Source organism: Triticum aestivum, chromosome 2B (assembly GCF_018294505.1).
Source record: "Triticum aestivum cultivar Chinese Spring chromosome 2B, IWGSC CS RefSeq v2.1, whole genome shotgun sequence".
Taxonomy (NCBI): Eukaryota; Viridiplantae; Streptophyta; class Magnoliopsida; order Poales; family Poaceae; genus Triticum; species Triticum aestivum.
Genome location: NC_057798.1, coordinates 765,384,501 through 765,398,100, shown reverse-complemented (window position 1 = coordinate 765,398,100; position 13,600 = coordinate 765,384,501). Strand labels below are relative to the sequence as shown.

Sequence of the window (13,600 nt, the reverse complement as noted above, 5' to 3'; positions counted from 1 at the left end):
ATTGCAGCCACCTAAGCAACACTTCAGTTCGGAGAGAGTAATCATAAAAGCATAGAACTATGTACACCAGGGGGCCAGCCAAAACAAATGCTTAATTGGCTCACCTCTGTCAAACCATTGGGTCAAATCAAATAAAGATAGTTCTAATCCTTTAATGTCGGCTCTGCCCCTGATGTACACTAAAATTCATGCACATTAAGTTGTGCAAAAACTAACGGCCCTTTTGCATTGTCATACTCATTTCATTTGTGGAACTCATTCTCTCCTTGGCTTGTTCACCTTCATAGTTACCTAGAGCAAAGTATACAGGATGCTTTGGAGGTGGAAGCATTGCAGTTTCATTCTCTAACATAAACATAACTGAGGACATTAGTGGTCTATCATTTGGATGGTCTTGGACACACAAGAGTCCCACATGAATGCACCGTACAACTTCATGGATTGGGCAGTTCGCAGCAACGAGGGAGTCCACTAGTTCAGTAGCTTTTCCATCTTCCCATAATCTCCAGGCCTGACCAATAGCATGAAGTCATGATCAAGTTACTAGATATATTGTTTGGGCGAGAGATTAATTAGAAATTTCCTATATTCACTATCGAGATTAAGGTGATTTCCAAGTGCATCATGTCGTGCACTCAACAAAGATCACCCTCCTAAACCAAGTGCGGCTGAAAAGCACTTGTCGGAAAATGGACACTCGGCAAAGACTTGCCTTTGCCATGTGTCGGCTAGAAAAAACCCGGCAAAGAGCCCAATGTTGAATACACAATACTTACATAAGATATAAGGCTAGAAAATTCCATGTTGAGCCGAGGTGAGCTAATTTTCATGCCACTAACAATCTCCAAGAGAAGAACCCCAAAGCTATAAGTGTCTAATTTCACAGAAAATGCACCTCCCATTGCATATTCCGGGGACATATAACCACTATTTAAAGGATTCAACAGTTAGCAAGGAATGTACAAAACAAACTATACTAAACCATATAAAACTAGAACGCCAAGAGTTTATTAGTACACCAGTTACTTACTATGTTCCGACGACCCGCGTTGTGTTAGCATGATTCTGGTTTGCACCAAAGATTCTTGCCAAACCAAAATCAGAAATTTTAGGAGTCATTTCTACATCCAACAAAATGTTGCTTGCTTTGAGATCTCTGTGAATTACTGTTAATCTTGAATCTTGATGGAGATAAAGAAGGCCTCTTGCTATTCCTTTAATTATTTTGAACCGTGTCAACCAATCGAGCACATGTTTTCATGCATGATCTTTCATGATCAATGTAGAAGAAAACAGATCATCATGAATGTCATTTTGGTTAATGTAAAAAAATGTAAGTAATCAACAAACTAGCACATACCGAAAAGAAAGGCATCCAAACTTTTATTAGCTAAGTACTCGTAGATCAATAACTTCTCATCTTCATGTATGCAGTAGCCGAGAAGTCTGACTAGGTTCTTGTGCTGTAGTTTTGCAATGAGAACTACTTCATTTTTGAACTCCATTATACCTTGTCCAGAACTCTTACTAAGCCTTTTGACAGCAACTTCATTTCCACCTTCCAATGTGCCCTACATGAGCGAACTTTTTTCAATTGAGAAAAAAAAATGGAAACTAACTTTTTTGAACCCTATTTCAATTGAGCCCATCGGATACTTTTCAACCCTAAAATTATTTCCTTTGTACTCCCTCCGTCCCAAAATAAGTGTCTCAACTTTGTACTAGATTTGAGACACTTATTTTGGGACGGAGGAAGTACCTCGAATGGCAAGACTAGGCCATCATGTTACCTTGTCAACTTTGCCAAAGCCTCCACGTCCAAGCAAGCTGGAATCCGCGAAAAAATTTGTTGCTGAAAATATGTCTTCATAGCTAAAATATGGAAATTCCCTATTATTGCCTTCTAGTGAGTTGGATGTGCTGACGTATCCTAGCGTCACCTTCTTCTGGTTTTTCTTCTTTCCCCATTTGCCTGTTGATTAGGACATCCACTCTTTTTCTTAACTGTTGCACTAATGAAATATGTCGAAAAGAAGGGGATATTTGTTACTTTACCTCTATATTTGTACATCCAGATGAAGACTATGCATGCCAGTAGTAGCAGACATGATATAATGGGGAGTACAATCTTTACTGGACCATTTTTCTTGTTGACTGCAGAAATGCGACCAATCAGAAATTCAGAATTAACTTCCATAAATACCATGACGAATTTTTGAAGCTAATTAGGCACTTAGACTATCGTTATTTCATAACCTGAACTACAAGGAAAGTGGTAAATCAAAGATTTGACCATCTTAAAAATATATCTGATCTTGCAAATGTGAATTGGCCATTATTTTCAATTCAAGAAAAAAAAATAGTAACTAGCTATGGCCTTCTGGGAAAGTTAAGACATGGAATCTGGAAAGAATTGTCAATGAGTTTGAAAGTGAAGGCCGGAAGTAATTGAACAACCTAACGATGTAAAATGATGTTAAAAGGAATGTCGTATTTATTTAGACAAGAGAACCTTCCATATGTACTCCTTCCAGTTCTAAAAAAACGTGATGTTCTGGGTATGAAACTTCTAAAACTTTAACTACTGATACTGCTTGAAATATTTAGATTGGATATCTTGAAAATGGTATGCTTAGATTTTTTTTGGAAATTATTTTTATAGTACTACAATTTTTGGGGGTCAAATATGTATTGATATATATACTAGCAATAGAGTATTAAAAACACTACTGACTAGGTAAGAAAAGAGAGGGCATGGAATACCGAATACCAGGAGAATCGGCAAGTCGGAGGTACAGGTTCTCGCCACCGCCGGTTGGCTTCTGAGCATCAATAAGCTCCCCTGACCAAACTAAGCACCTTGACGGGTCTGCCATATCACCTCCGCCACTCAAGTCGGCATAAGCATACGCTGTACACGAGCAATTGTTGATGCACTCAGCTGCACAGTCATCCAAGTTTCTGTTGCGTATATGCAAGAACATGTTAGGAACCTTCATTCCAGGAAAAGACGTGAAATGACTTTGCTTGCGGCATTTCAACGCTTCTTTTCTCTGACATCCTTTAAAAGAGTTGCTACTGTCAACAGGCTCAAACCCATCAAAGCACTGACATGCTGGAATGGCCTTGGTGAAGTCACAATAGCCAAATGGGCCACAAGAGGCGTAGAGATCGCAAGCACTATTGGGGTGCTCATTGATGACTGTCCATGACATTGAGTGATTGTCCCAGCCTAGAATCTTCAACTTTCCAGTGTAGTCAAGCATCATGCGCATGAACGGTGAGTTGTCGGAGACAGCGAACGTGTAACTGAACTCGTCTCCAGAGCTGGCAATTGTTTGGTACAAGATGGAACTAGTGTTGGTTAGTGTGCCAGACACTGACACACCATCCGACACAATGAGACGACAAAATAGCTTAGCCTTGTTCCAAGTTACCAACTGAAGGTTTGAGGATCTTGGGTTGCCGCTGCATGAGAAGTCCCCAGAAGATGGGTCATCCGGGCCCTTCCAAGCAACAAGACGTGCGATGACTTGTCCCTTGTAGCTCACCAAAAATTTCATGGTTGGAAGTATTGTGTCGGTCGGATGATGGAAACTCTGCCATATGTCCATGTTGATCGTGGAACGGAGGACAAAGTTCCCCAAGTTGTTTAGTACTGCATAAGCTCCTACCGCTCTGGTAGTGATATTGCTTGCTGCCATCCAAATATCACGGCCTTCGGAGTCTGATAATACCATGCGAGAATTGTTAGTTACCTTGAGCATCATGGGCGAAGGGTTGATGATTGGGATGTCTCGGTTGGCCATCCACACGACGGTCCGTGGCCCGGGGAGGCTGTGGTACCATATGCCAAGGTAAAAGCTCTTGTTGGAGCTTGTCGGGGAGAAGAAGCCCAAAGCAAAGTCCCCGCTCTCGGAGATGAGAGTGTCGCGGTCGGTGAGCGGCTTTGCTTGTGTGAGCTGGTCATCGGGTTTGCAGAATGAACTCAAGAACAGGAGGAAGAAGATGGGGATGTAGTGCATAGCTGCTTGTGCCGGCACAGATATAGATGAAAGTTGGCAAACTCGACATAGACCATATATAGCACAGATGGCCTGCTACCTTCCGGGAAGAGAGCAGAGGAGACTCAATCTTTGGTATAGATGAATACATCAAGGTTGACAATTGACATACACCATATATAGCACATATGGGATATGGCCAGAGGACCGGCAGGCTGGAGAACCAAAAGTCCAACGACTGTGCTGCACGCTCAAAGAAAATTGGTCACCACGGGGCCAGATTATAGTCTACGCTCCACACTGAGAGGATGACAGGAGAAACGTAACGGCATGTGGGTTTGCTGCTGCAGCACTAATTACGGTCGTATCGGATGAATATCTCCAGAGATCTGGAGAAAGGTAAGCTGGTGTGGACGCGTACGCAGACTCGGCCACATAAAAGAGCCAGCTATGAGTAAAGCGGACTTTTGGTGCACGGGTGCATTGGAGCATGTTTTTTGAACTCCTAAAAAATGATGCTTAAAAGATTGAATTTTAAAAAAAAAATTACATGAATACGCATGCATGTGGTCTAGGTACATGTGAAATTTCGTTCAATGATATGTTATATTCCCTCCGTATCAAAAGAGCTAGCTATGAGTAAATCGGACTTTTGGAGCACGTTTTTCCGTACCCCTAAAAGATGGTGCTTAAAATATTTGAATTTTTGTACATGAATACGCATGCGTGTGGTCTAAGTATTTGTGAAATTTTGTTCAATAATATGTTTGTACTATACGCTGCACAAAAAAGACAAAATTCCGCCCCCAAAATCAACAAAAAAGAAAAACAAGCCCATTTTCCCATTTTCCCCCATGTATTTGTCTTTTTTGCATCTTTCACATGCAAGCGCGTATATTGATGAAAATTTGGCCGGATATACTACACTGCTATACATGCATGTGCAAAATAGTTTGAAAAGTTTTGGGCAGTCAAAATCCATTTTTATGAACTTAATGAAAAGGTTCAATGTTTTTTTTTCAGAAACATGCGCAGAAAGTGCCCAGCTTTCTAAATTAAAAAAGCCTACAACGGCCATGGTCCGGACATAGAGTTATTGCAGACCACACATCAACAAGATGAAAAGTTAAAGCAAAGGTAAAATGCATGGATACACGGCGCGATTCATAGAAGAGCGCTAGAACGGCAAACTGATCTTGAGAAGAATGTTTGCCATCACATCGTTGTCCTTCCTCTTCCCTAGAGGCCGTCACGGTTGTAAAAATAGAAACCATTTAAAAATATAGTTAGCTTGATGGGATGGAATAATTCTCTCAATAGGCAGTTCGTTCCGACTAGTCCAAAGCGTCCAAGCTAAGGCACTGAACGTTCTCCAAACTAAACGTCGTTCCTGACTGTTCTCAAAAATTACAATATTTGGCTGATGAGTCATGAGCTTGACCCACAGTGGTACAGCGGACGTGTGCCTGGCAGCCTGGTATGGCTTGTGTTATTTCTGGGTTGTATATAGGGTTATGAGAGGCCACGGAGAGCTCGACATGGGCATCTCGAAGGATTTGAAGATTATCAAAGTGGCAAAGTCCCGATTCGGGACTAATCGACAGAGACGGCAATGGATTATTTGAAGATGACTAGTACTGATGATTTGACGAGATCAGGCCAACATGTCTCATAGACTTGAACGCTGCTACTGTGCTACACGTACGTATGCCTAAAGAAAAATCGTTACTACTGTAGTACCCCCTCTGTAAAGAAGTCTAAAAGCGTTTAGATCACTATTTTAGAGATCTAAACGCTCTTATATTTGTCTACAGAGCGAGTACCTAACAATTCAGACCGGAGTAAAATGACAGTTTGAGAGGGTGACCAGGAAACCTCGTGACCACGCGCTCATCACTTTGACATCACAGAGCCGGTGGACGGTGGTTGCGTACGCAGCTATGCGTTTTTTTTTGGAGCAACTGGTAGAAGTTTTTCCTATTCATTAAGAGGGAGTAGAATTGATCGGTTAATAATAAGGTACCGCAAGCTTGGTTAATTAAGGGAAAACTGCAAAAACATGTACAGCATGGCCCACCACCAGGTTTGGAGCCCTGCCCAATGATGCCTGCACATCGGCAAGTAGCACGACAGCCATCAAATCCATGCAGCTGGAAAGAGAGGCTAGAACCAAAATGGAAACCTTCAGTCTTCATACCTCTGTAGAAGACAAGAAGCCGTGTAACCGTGTTTGTGATTGTTGTCCTGTTTTCCTTTTCATATATTTTTCTTTGAATTTATTTTGTTCTTGGTTAAGGTAGATGACAATATCGAACATGGCATCTTTATGTTTTCATCACAGGAAATATTCTCATTCCATCCTTGAATATCCTTGGTCTCACCTACCTTGATCATAGCCATCCAAAAATCCTATTCTAATTTAGTGAAATATTAAACCCTAGCCTTGGCTTTGCAAAGGAACCCTCATCTACTTTGCTTGCAAGATTATACAAAAAAAATCACAGTAGTTCTTCAATGCATATAAAATCTAGATTTGCAAAAAAAAAATTGCTATCTCCAATGCAATATTTCTAATTAAAAGTAATTACCTTTCCTACCCATTTGAGCTTAGAAATTCATGAAAATTTTGGAGATATTTATACTACCATACTCGGCCTCTAGTAGAAATATCGGGTTAATTTGAATAGTGAATCATCCTTGTCTACTCACTCCACCATATTTTAGCTCCACATGTTTTTGGATGCTCCCCTTAAATTCTAGGCTTGTTATTGGTCACTAAACCCACCTACTTAATTCAAGAACTTATACAAACAAGCATTCAAGAGGTACCACTTACTCCTTTGGTGAAAAGCCACTCCTTTCACCATTTGGCAATTATCCCGTTTTGCCACATTACAAAGCAACTATCCTATCCAAAAAGCCACCAAATTCAGAGAGATTACTCTATCTATACCTTGATAAGGTCAACCAAAATATCGGTTCCATGTTACATTTTTTTTGCATAAACCACCAATGCCACCTTTTGTACAAAATGCCAAATACTAAAGCAACCAATATTTTTGCCAATCAAACTTTGTCACCTTCCCTGCCAACCTAGTTCTCTAGAACGTGGGATTGAATGGAGTAGTAGAAATTTCAACACCACCTATCAAAAACCTCTACCATCAATTTATATTTTAGTTGCTAGCGTTGAACTTGTGATGTGTTTTTGTATTCTAACCCTTCTACCATCTTAAGCATATTCTGTGGCACACGTTTCCAAAAAATGTGTTCATGTTCATTGCAAAAATAGTTTTGCTAAATCACTTCTAGATGAGAGAATTACTTATGCCACATCTAACTGCTCAATCGCACGATGTAAAACCCCAAGGTTTGTGTTGCTCTCATTGTTGTGTGGCTTCGTTGTTGATCCCCGCATGGCCACGCTCGTGGAAACCTGCTAGGCTGTGTTGGATTTTTAGTTCCCTTGTCGTGGGCTTTAGTTTGTGGTATTTTTCTTTGTGGGTCAAAAGTGGAAAGAGGATCCACTCATATGTTTTGTTTTTTGTTTAGGGCAACTCATATTTTTTTGATGCAATGTGTGCGCATGTGCATGTGGGGTGGGGGGGGGGGGGGGTATTGTGATACTCCTTTTTGCTGTAATTTCTATTTTTAAAGTCAACACACGGTGAAGAAATTGCATAAATGCGTACCGACCAATAATTTTCTATTTTCTGATACTATTTTATTTTTTCCTTTGTTTTCTAAAATTCATGAACTTTTAAAAATTCATAATGAGCCTCAGTTGCAAGTCCATTATTGACATGCAACTAGGCCCAATATATTTTTTCCTCTTCAGTTGCAAGTCCACACAGCCAACTCCCCTATTGTGTTTACCTACGGTATTTTCCTTCTTTTCTTCTTTCTTTTTTCTTGGAATGGTTTCGTTCAGTTCTTTCTTTTTCCTTTTTTTCTTGTAACGGTTTTGTTCGGTTTTTTCCTTTTTTTCAATTTCCTTTTTCTTTTTCTATTTAGTAAATGCGTGAACTTCTTTTCAAATTCATGATTTTGTTTTCAAAATCAATGAACTTTTTTCAAGTTTGCCGATTTTTTTCAAGATTGGTGATTTTTTTTCAAATTTCATGAAGTTTTTCAAAACCGATGAACTTTTTCTAAAATTGATGAATTCTTTATTCAAAATTGATGATTTTTTTAAAATTCATGAATTTTTTCCCAAAAATTATAAAAAATTGTATTTGTGATTGTATTTCAAATTTGGATGAACTTTTTACAAATATTCGCTCTTTTTTTGAAAATCCATGAACTTTGTTTGAATTCCATGAACAAAATATGTGAATTTTTTCAAACTCCTATTTTTTTCGAAATCATGAAACTTTTTGGAATCTCTGAACTTTTTTTTGATCCATTATTTTTTAAAGTCAACTGGTGATGAAAGATTGATGGTCAGCAGTTGACTGGTGCACGTGAAGTTTTTTTTTGACAACGGTGCAAATGAAGCTGCTGTGTGACCTAGTGAATGACTGCATGACCGAGTGAACGACTAGCAGCGCTTGTTGGGCCGGCCACGATAGTGGCTGCGTGAGTGCCAGGTTCTAGAACATGCGCCTGAAGCGCCGTATAGGAGCTCCGAAAAAGGGTATGACACTGGTCGTTGCAATTTGCCACTCTCAATTCTCTTTCTCTTTCACTTTTCATTCATAGTGAGCGATGCAATTTTCTATTTTCTCTTTTTTAATTTTCTTTTTTCCCTTTCTCTTATTTATTTACCGATCCATTTTTATCTCAATTACAAGTACATCCTCCTTAGACATAACTAGACGGTCTAATCCTTTTTTGTCCCAACTATAACTGCATCCGGACATGCAACTGCAAAGTCTATCTATCTTTTGTTGTCTTAGTTGCAAGCACACTCTGGATACACAATTATAAGATGCGTGGCTCGGGTGCTGACTCACTTCCATGGTCGTGTGGCCGGCGTGGAGGTTGGGTCAATCGTTTCATGGCAGTGTTGTGGTAGATCGGCGATTGGGCGCACCCAGGCAGAGTGTGCTTGCTGGGGGGAAGTCCATGTTTAGCTTTGGCCAGACCGGCAGCGGCGACGTCCGTGGGCGTCATACCCTTCTTGAAGGGTCTGTCACGGTTACTCTCTGTCCTTTGGGGCATCTCCGAGTGAAAGTCTTGATTCTTTGATTAGGCGGTGGTGGTGTTTTGATGTCGTGTCGTTCTTGAAGGCCTCGTCTTGGAGCTAATGTCTCTACGGGCGTCAGCCATCGACTCTTTACGTTTGCTGGTTCACGGTAGATGGCTCCTTTGACTCCCTAGTGTTGCTTATTGTACATCATTGTTTGCTTGAAGTTATATAGGGTAGTTTGTTATATCTCAGCACATTTTTATCTTGCCTTGGGTGTCTGCATGTGTTTTGATGACGTGTGTTTGTATTGGGTGTATTTTGGTCATTGCTTTATATATGGACCCCCTAAGTTGGTGAATGGTTGTCTAAGAGGAATGCAATTTGCAAATGTTTTGATGACATTTTTAGTTGTTGGTGAGATGACAGTTTCTTAACATACAATTTATGGGAAGAAGGCTCAAAACTGCTCAAAGCAGCCGGTCTGCAATTTTTTTCCTTTTTGAGTGCAGGAAGGAGCTATAATGGAATTCTTGGTCCGAAAGGACCACCTTGTTGGAAATATGCCCTAGAGGCAATAACAAAATGGTTATTATTATATTTCCTTGTTCATGGTAATCGGTTATTATCCATGCTATAATTGTATTGACCGGAAACTCAAATACATGTGTGATACATAGACGACAAACATGTCCCTAATAAGCCTCTACCAGACTAGCTCGTTGATCAAAGATGGCTATGGTTTCCTAGCCATGGACATGAGTTGTCATTTGATAACGGAATACCATCATTAGGAGAATGATATGATGGACAAGACCTAAACTATGGACGTAGCATATGATCGTATCAAGTTTATTGCTATCATTTTTCTGCATGTCAAGTATATGTTCCTATGACCATGAGATCATGCAACTCACTGACACCGGAGGAGTGCCTTGTGTGTACCAAACGTTGCAACGTAACTGGGTGACTATAAAGTTGCTCTACAGGTATCTCCGAGGGTGTTTGTTGAGTTGGCATGGATCAAGACTGGGATTTTTAACTCCGTATGACGGAGAGGAATCTCAGAGCCCACTCGGCAATACAACATCACAATAAGCTTGAAAGCAATGTGACCAATGAGTTAGTCACTGGATCTTGTATTACAGAACGAGAAAAGAGACTTGTCGGTAATGAGATTGAACTAGGTATGGAGATACCGACGATCGAATCTCGGGCAAGTAACATACCGATAGACAAAGGGAACTGCATACGGGATTAGCTGAATCCTTGACATCGAGGTTCGACCGATAAGATCTTTGTAGAATATGTAGGAACCAATATGGGAATCCAGGTCCCGCTTTTGGTTATTGGTCGTAGAGATGTCTCGGTCATGTCTGCATAGTTCTCGAACACGCAAGGTCTACACACTTAACGTTTGGTGACGGTATAAGTATAGTTGAGTCATTATGGTGGTTACCGAAGGTTGTTCGGTGTCCCGGATGAGATCCCTGACATGACGAGGAACTTCAGAATGGTCCAGAGGTGAAGATTGATATATTGGACGAAGGGTAATGGAGTCCAGAATTGTTCCGGGGGTACCGGGTGATGACCAGCGTCGCCAAAAGGGGTTTCGGGGGCGCCCGGCAAGTGTTGGGTGGCCCCATGGGCCATGGGGAGGGGGCAAACCAGCCCACTAAGGGGCTGAGCACTGCCCTCACCCCATCTCACGTAACCAGGAGGGTTGGGGCGCCCCCTAGGGCTTCCCACCTCCCGGCTTGGGGACGAGTCACCCTAGGGGAAATCCCATCTGCCCTGGCCGCCGACCCCCTAGGCGAAACCCTAGGGGCACCACGCCCTCCTCCCTTCCCCTGTATATAGAGAGGTAAGAGAGAGGGCAACCGCACCCCAGAGAACACATCTCCTCGCCACAGCGCTGCCTCTCCTCTCCCTCGTAGTCCTCTTCCTCTCCGTAGTGCTTAGCGAAGCTCTGCCGAGATTTCTCCACCACCACCGTCACCATGCCATCGTGCTGCCGGAGGACTCGAGCTACTACTTCACCAATGGTCGCTGGATCGAGGTGAAGGTGTCGTCAAGCCATACGTGTGTTGAACCAAGAGGTGTCGTCCTTTCGGCACTAGATCGGAGTTCGCAGGATGGATCGTGATTGGATCACGAAGACGTTCGACTACATTAACCGCATTTCTTAACGCTTCCGCTTTGCGATCTACAAGCATATGTAGATGCAATCTCTCCTCTCGTAGATGGTCATTGATACGTCTCCAATGTATCTATAATTTTTGATTGTTCCATGCTATTATATTATCTGTTTTGGATGTTTAGTAGGCATTTATAAGCTATTTTACATCATTTTTGGGACTAAGCTATTAACCGAGGGCACAGTGCCAGTCTCTATTCTTTTGCTTATTTTAGAGTTTCGCAGTAAAGGAATGCCCAAATGGAGTCCAAACGGAATGAAACCTTCGCGATGATCTTTCTTGGACCGAAAGCAAACCAGAAGACTTGGAGATGAAGTCGGAGACGCAATGAGGCGGCCACGAGGCAGGAGGGCGCGCCCAGGGGGTAGGGCGCGCCCCCCAACCTTGTGGGCCCCTCATAGCTCCCCTAACCTAGTTCCTTCGCCTATATATACTCTTATACCCTGAAAACATCGAGGGGAGCCACAAAACCACTTTTCCACCGCCGCAACCTTCTGTACCCGTGAGATCCCATCTAGGGACCTTTTCCGGCGTCCTGCCGGAGGGGGATTCGATCACGGAGGGCTTCTACATCAACACCATTACCTCTCTGATGAAGCGTGAGTAGTTTACCACAAACCTTCGGGTCCATAGTAATTAGCTAGATGACTTCTTCTCTCTCTTTGATTCTCAATACCATGTTCTCCTTGATGTTCTTGGAGATCTATTCGATGTAATATTCTTTTGTGGTGTGTTTGCCGAGATCTAATGAATTGTGGATTTATGATCATAGTATCTATGAATATTATTTGGTTCTTCTTTGAATTCTTATATGCATGATTTGATATCTTTGCAAGTCTCTTCGAATTATCGGTTTAGTTTGGCCTACTAGATTGATCTTTCTTGCAATGGAAGAAGTGCTTAGCTTTGGGTTCAATCTTGCAGTGTCCTTTCCCCATGACAGTAGGGGCAGCAAGGCACACATTGTATTGTTGCTATCAAGGATGAAAAGATGGGGTTTTCATCATATTGCTTGAGTTAATTCCTCTACATCATGTCATCTTACTTAATGCGTTACTCCGTTCTTATGAACTTAATACTCTAGATGCATGCTAGATAGCGGTCGATGTGTGGAGTAATAGTAGTAGATGCATGCAGGAGTCGGTCTACTTGACACGGACGTGATGCCTATGTTCATGATCATTGCCTTAGATATCATCATAACTATGCGCTTTTCTATCAATTACTCGGCAGTAATTCGTTCACCCACCGTAATATTTGCTATATTGGGAGAAGCCACTAGTGAAACCTATGGCCGACGGATCTCTTTTCCATTATATTGAATCTCTTTTACATCTTGCTAGTTTTTGATCTACTATTTTGCAATCTTTTACTTTCCGATCTATAAACCAAAAATACCAAAAATATTTACTTTACCGTTTATCTATCTCTATCAGATCTCACATTTGCAACTGACCGTGAAGGGATTGACAACCCCTTTATCACGTTGGGTGCAAGTTTTTGATTGTTTGTGTAGGTATTCGGTGACTTGTGCGTTGTCTCCTACTGGATTAATACCTTGGTTGCGGGAAATACTTACACTACTTTGCTGCATCCCCCTTTCCTCTTCAAAGGTAAACCAACACAAGCTCAAGAGGTAGCAAGCGCCATTACCGGGGAGATCTACGTCAAGCCAAGCCATACCAAGTACCCATCATAAACTCTTCTCCCTTGCATTACATTATTCACCATTCGCCTCTTGTTTTCCTCTCCCTCACTTCTAAAACGATTTTCAAAAACCTTTTCCTTTTCTTCGCCCCTCTTCCATTCGTCTCTTTTCGCTTGCTTTTTGTGTGCTTGTGTGTTGGTGTGCCAGTTGGCGCCCACCGTGGGGCTGGCGCACGGTGGTTTCGAGTTCTTAAAGGGCAGCTTCGACGGGATCAAGGGATACATTGTAGGCCGGATGACTAAGAGTCATCACGGCAAGCTCTACATCGATGATGCAGGCTGGGGCCCCGAGGCCGACTCAATTGAGTACGGGTATCGGGTCCCCTTCGGTGGAATCCACGTCTTCATCGGCAAGATCGGCGAGCCGGGCCCTGAGATGGACATCTGCACCGACATCATCGAGACGGCTCAGCGTGCAAGACCCGCCCGAGCTCAGCCCGCCGTGAAACGTGCTTTTGTGGGATTCATCCATGGAGCTGAATATGATGAGGGATCTATGTCTGGCGGTGAGACGGCCATCTACTCTGATGGTGAGTCATCCACGGGTGAGACTACTTCATTGT

The 13,600-nt window shown here is 42.1% G+C and overlaps 1 pseudogene; it reads right to left on the bottom strand.

Annotated features, from left to right (window-relative positions):
• Positions 1-211: 211 nt before the first annotated feature.
• On the bottom strand, positions 212-4,154 carry LOC123042571 (G-type lectin S-receptor-like serine/threonine-protein kinase B120; annotated as a pseudogene).
• Positions 4,155-13,600: the final 9,446 nt, after the last annotated feature.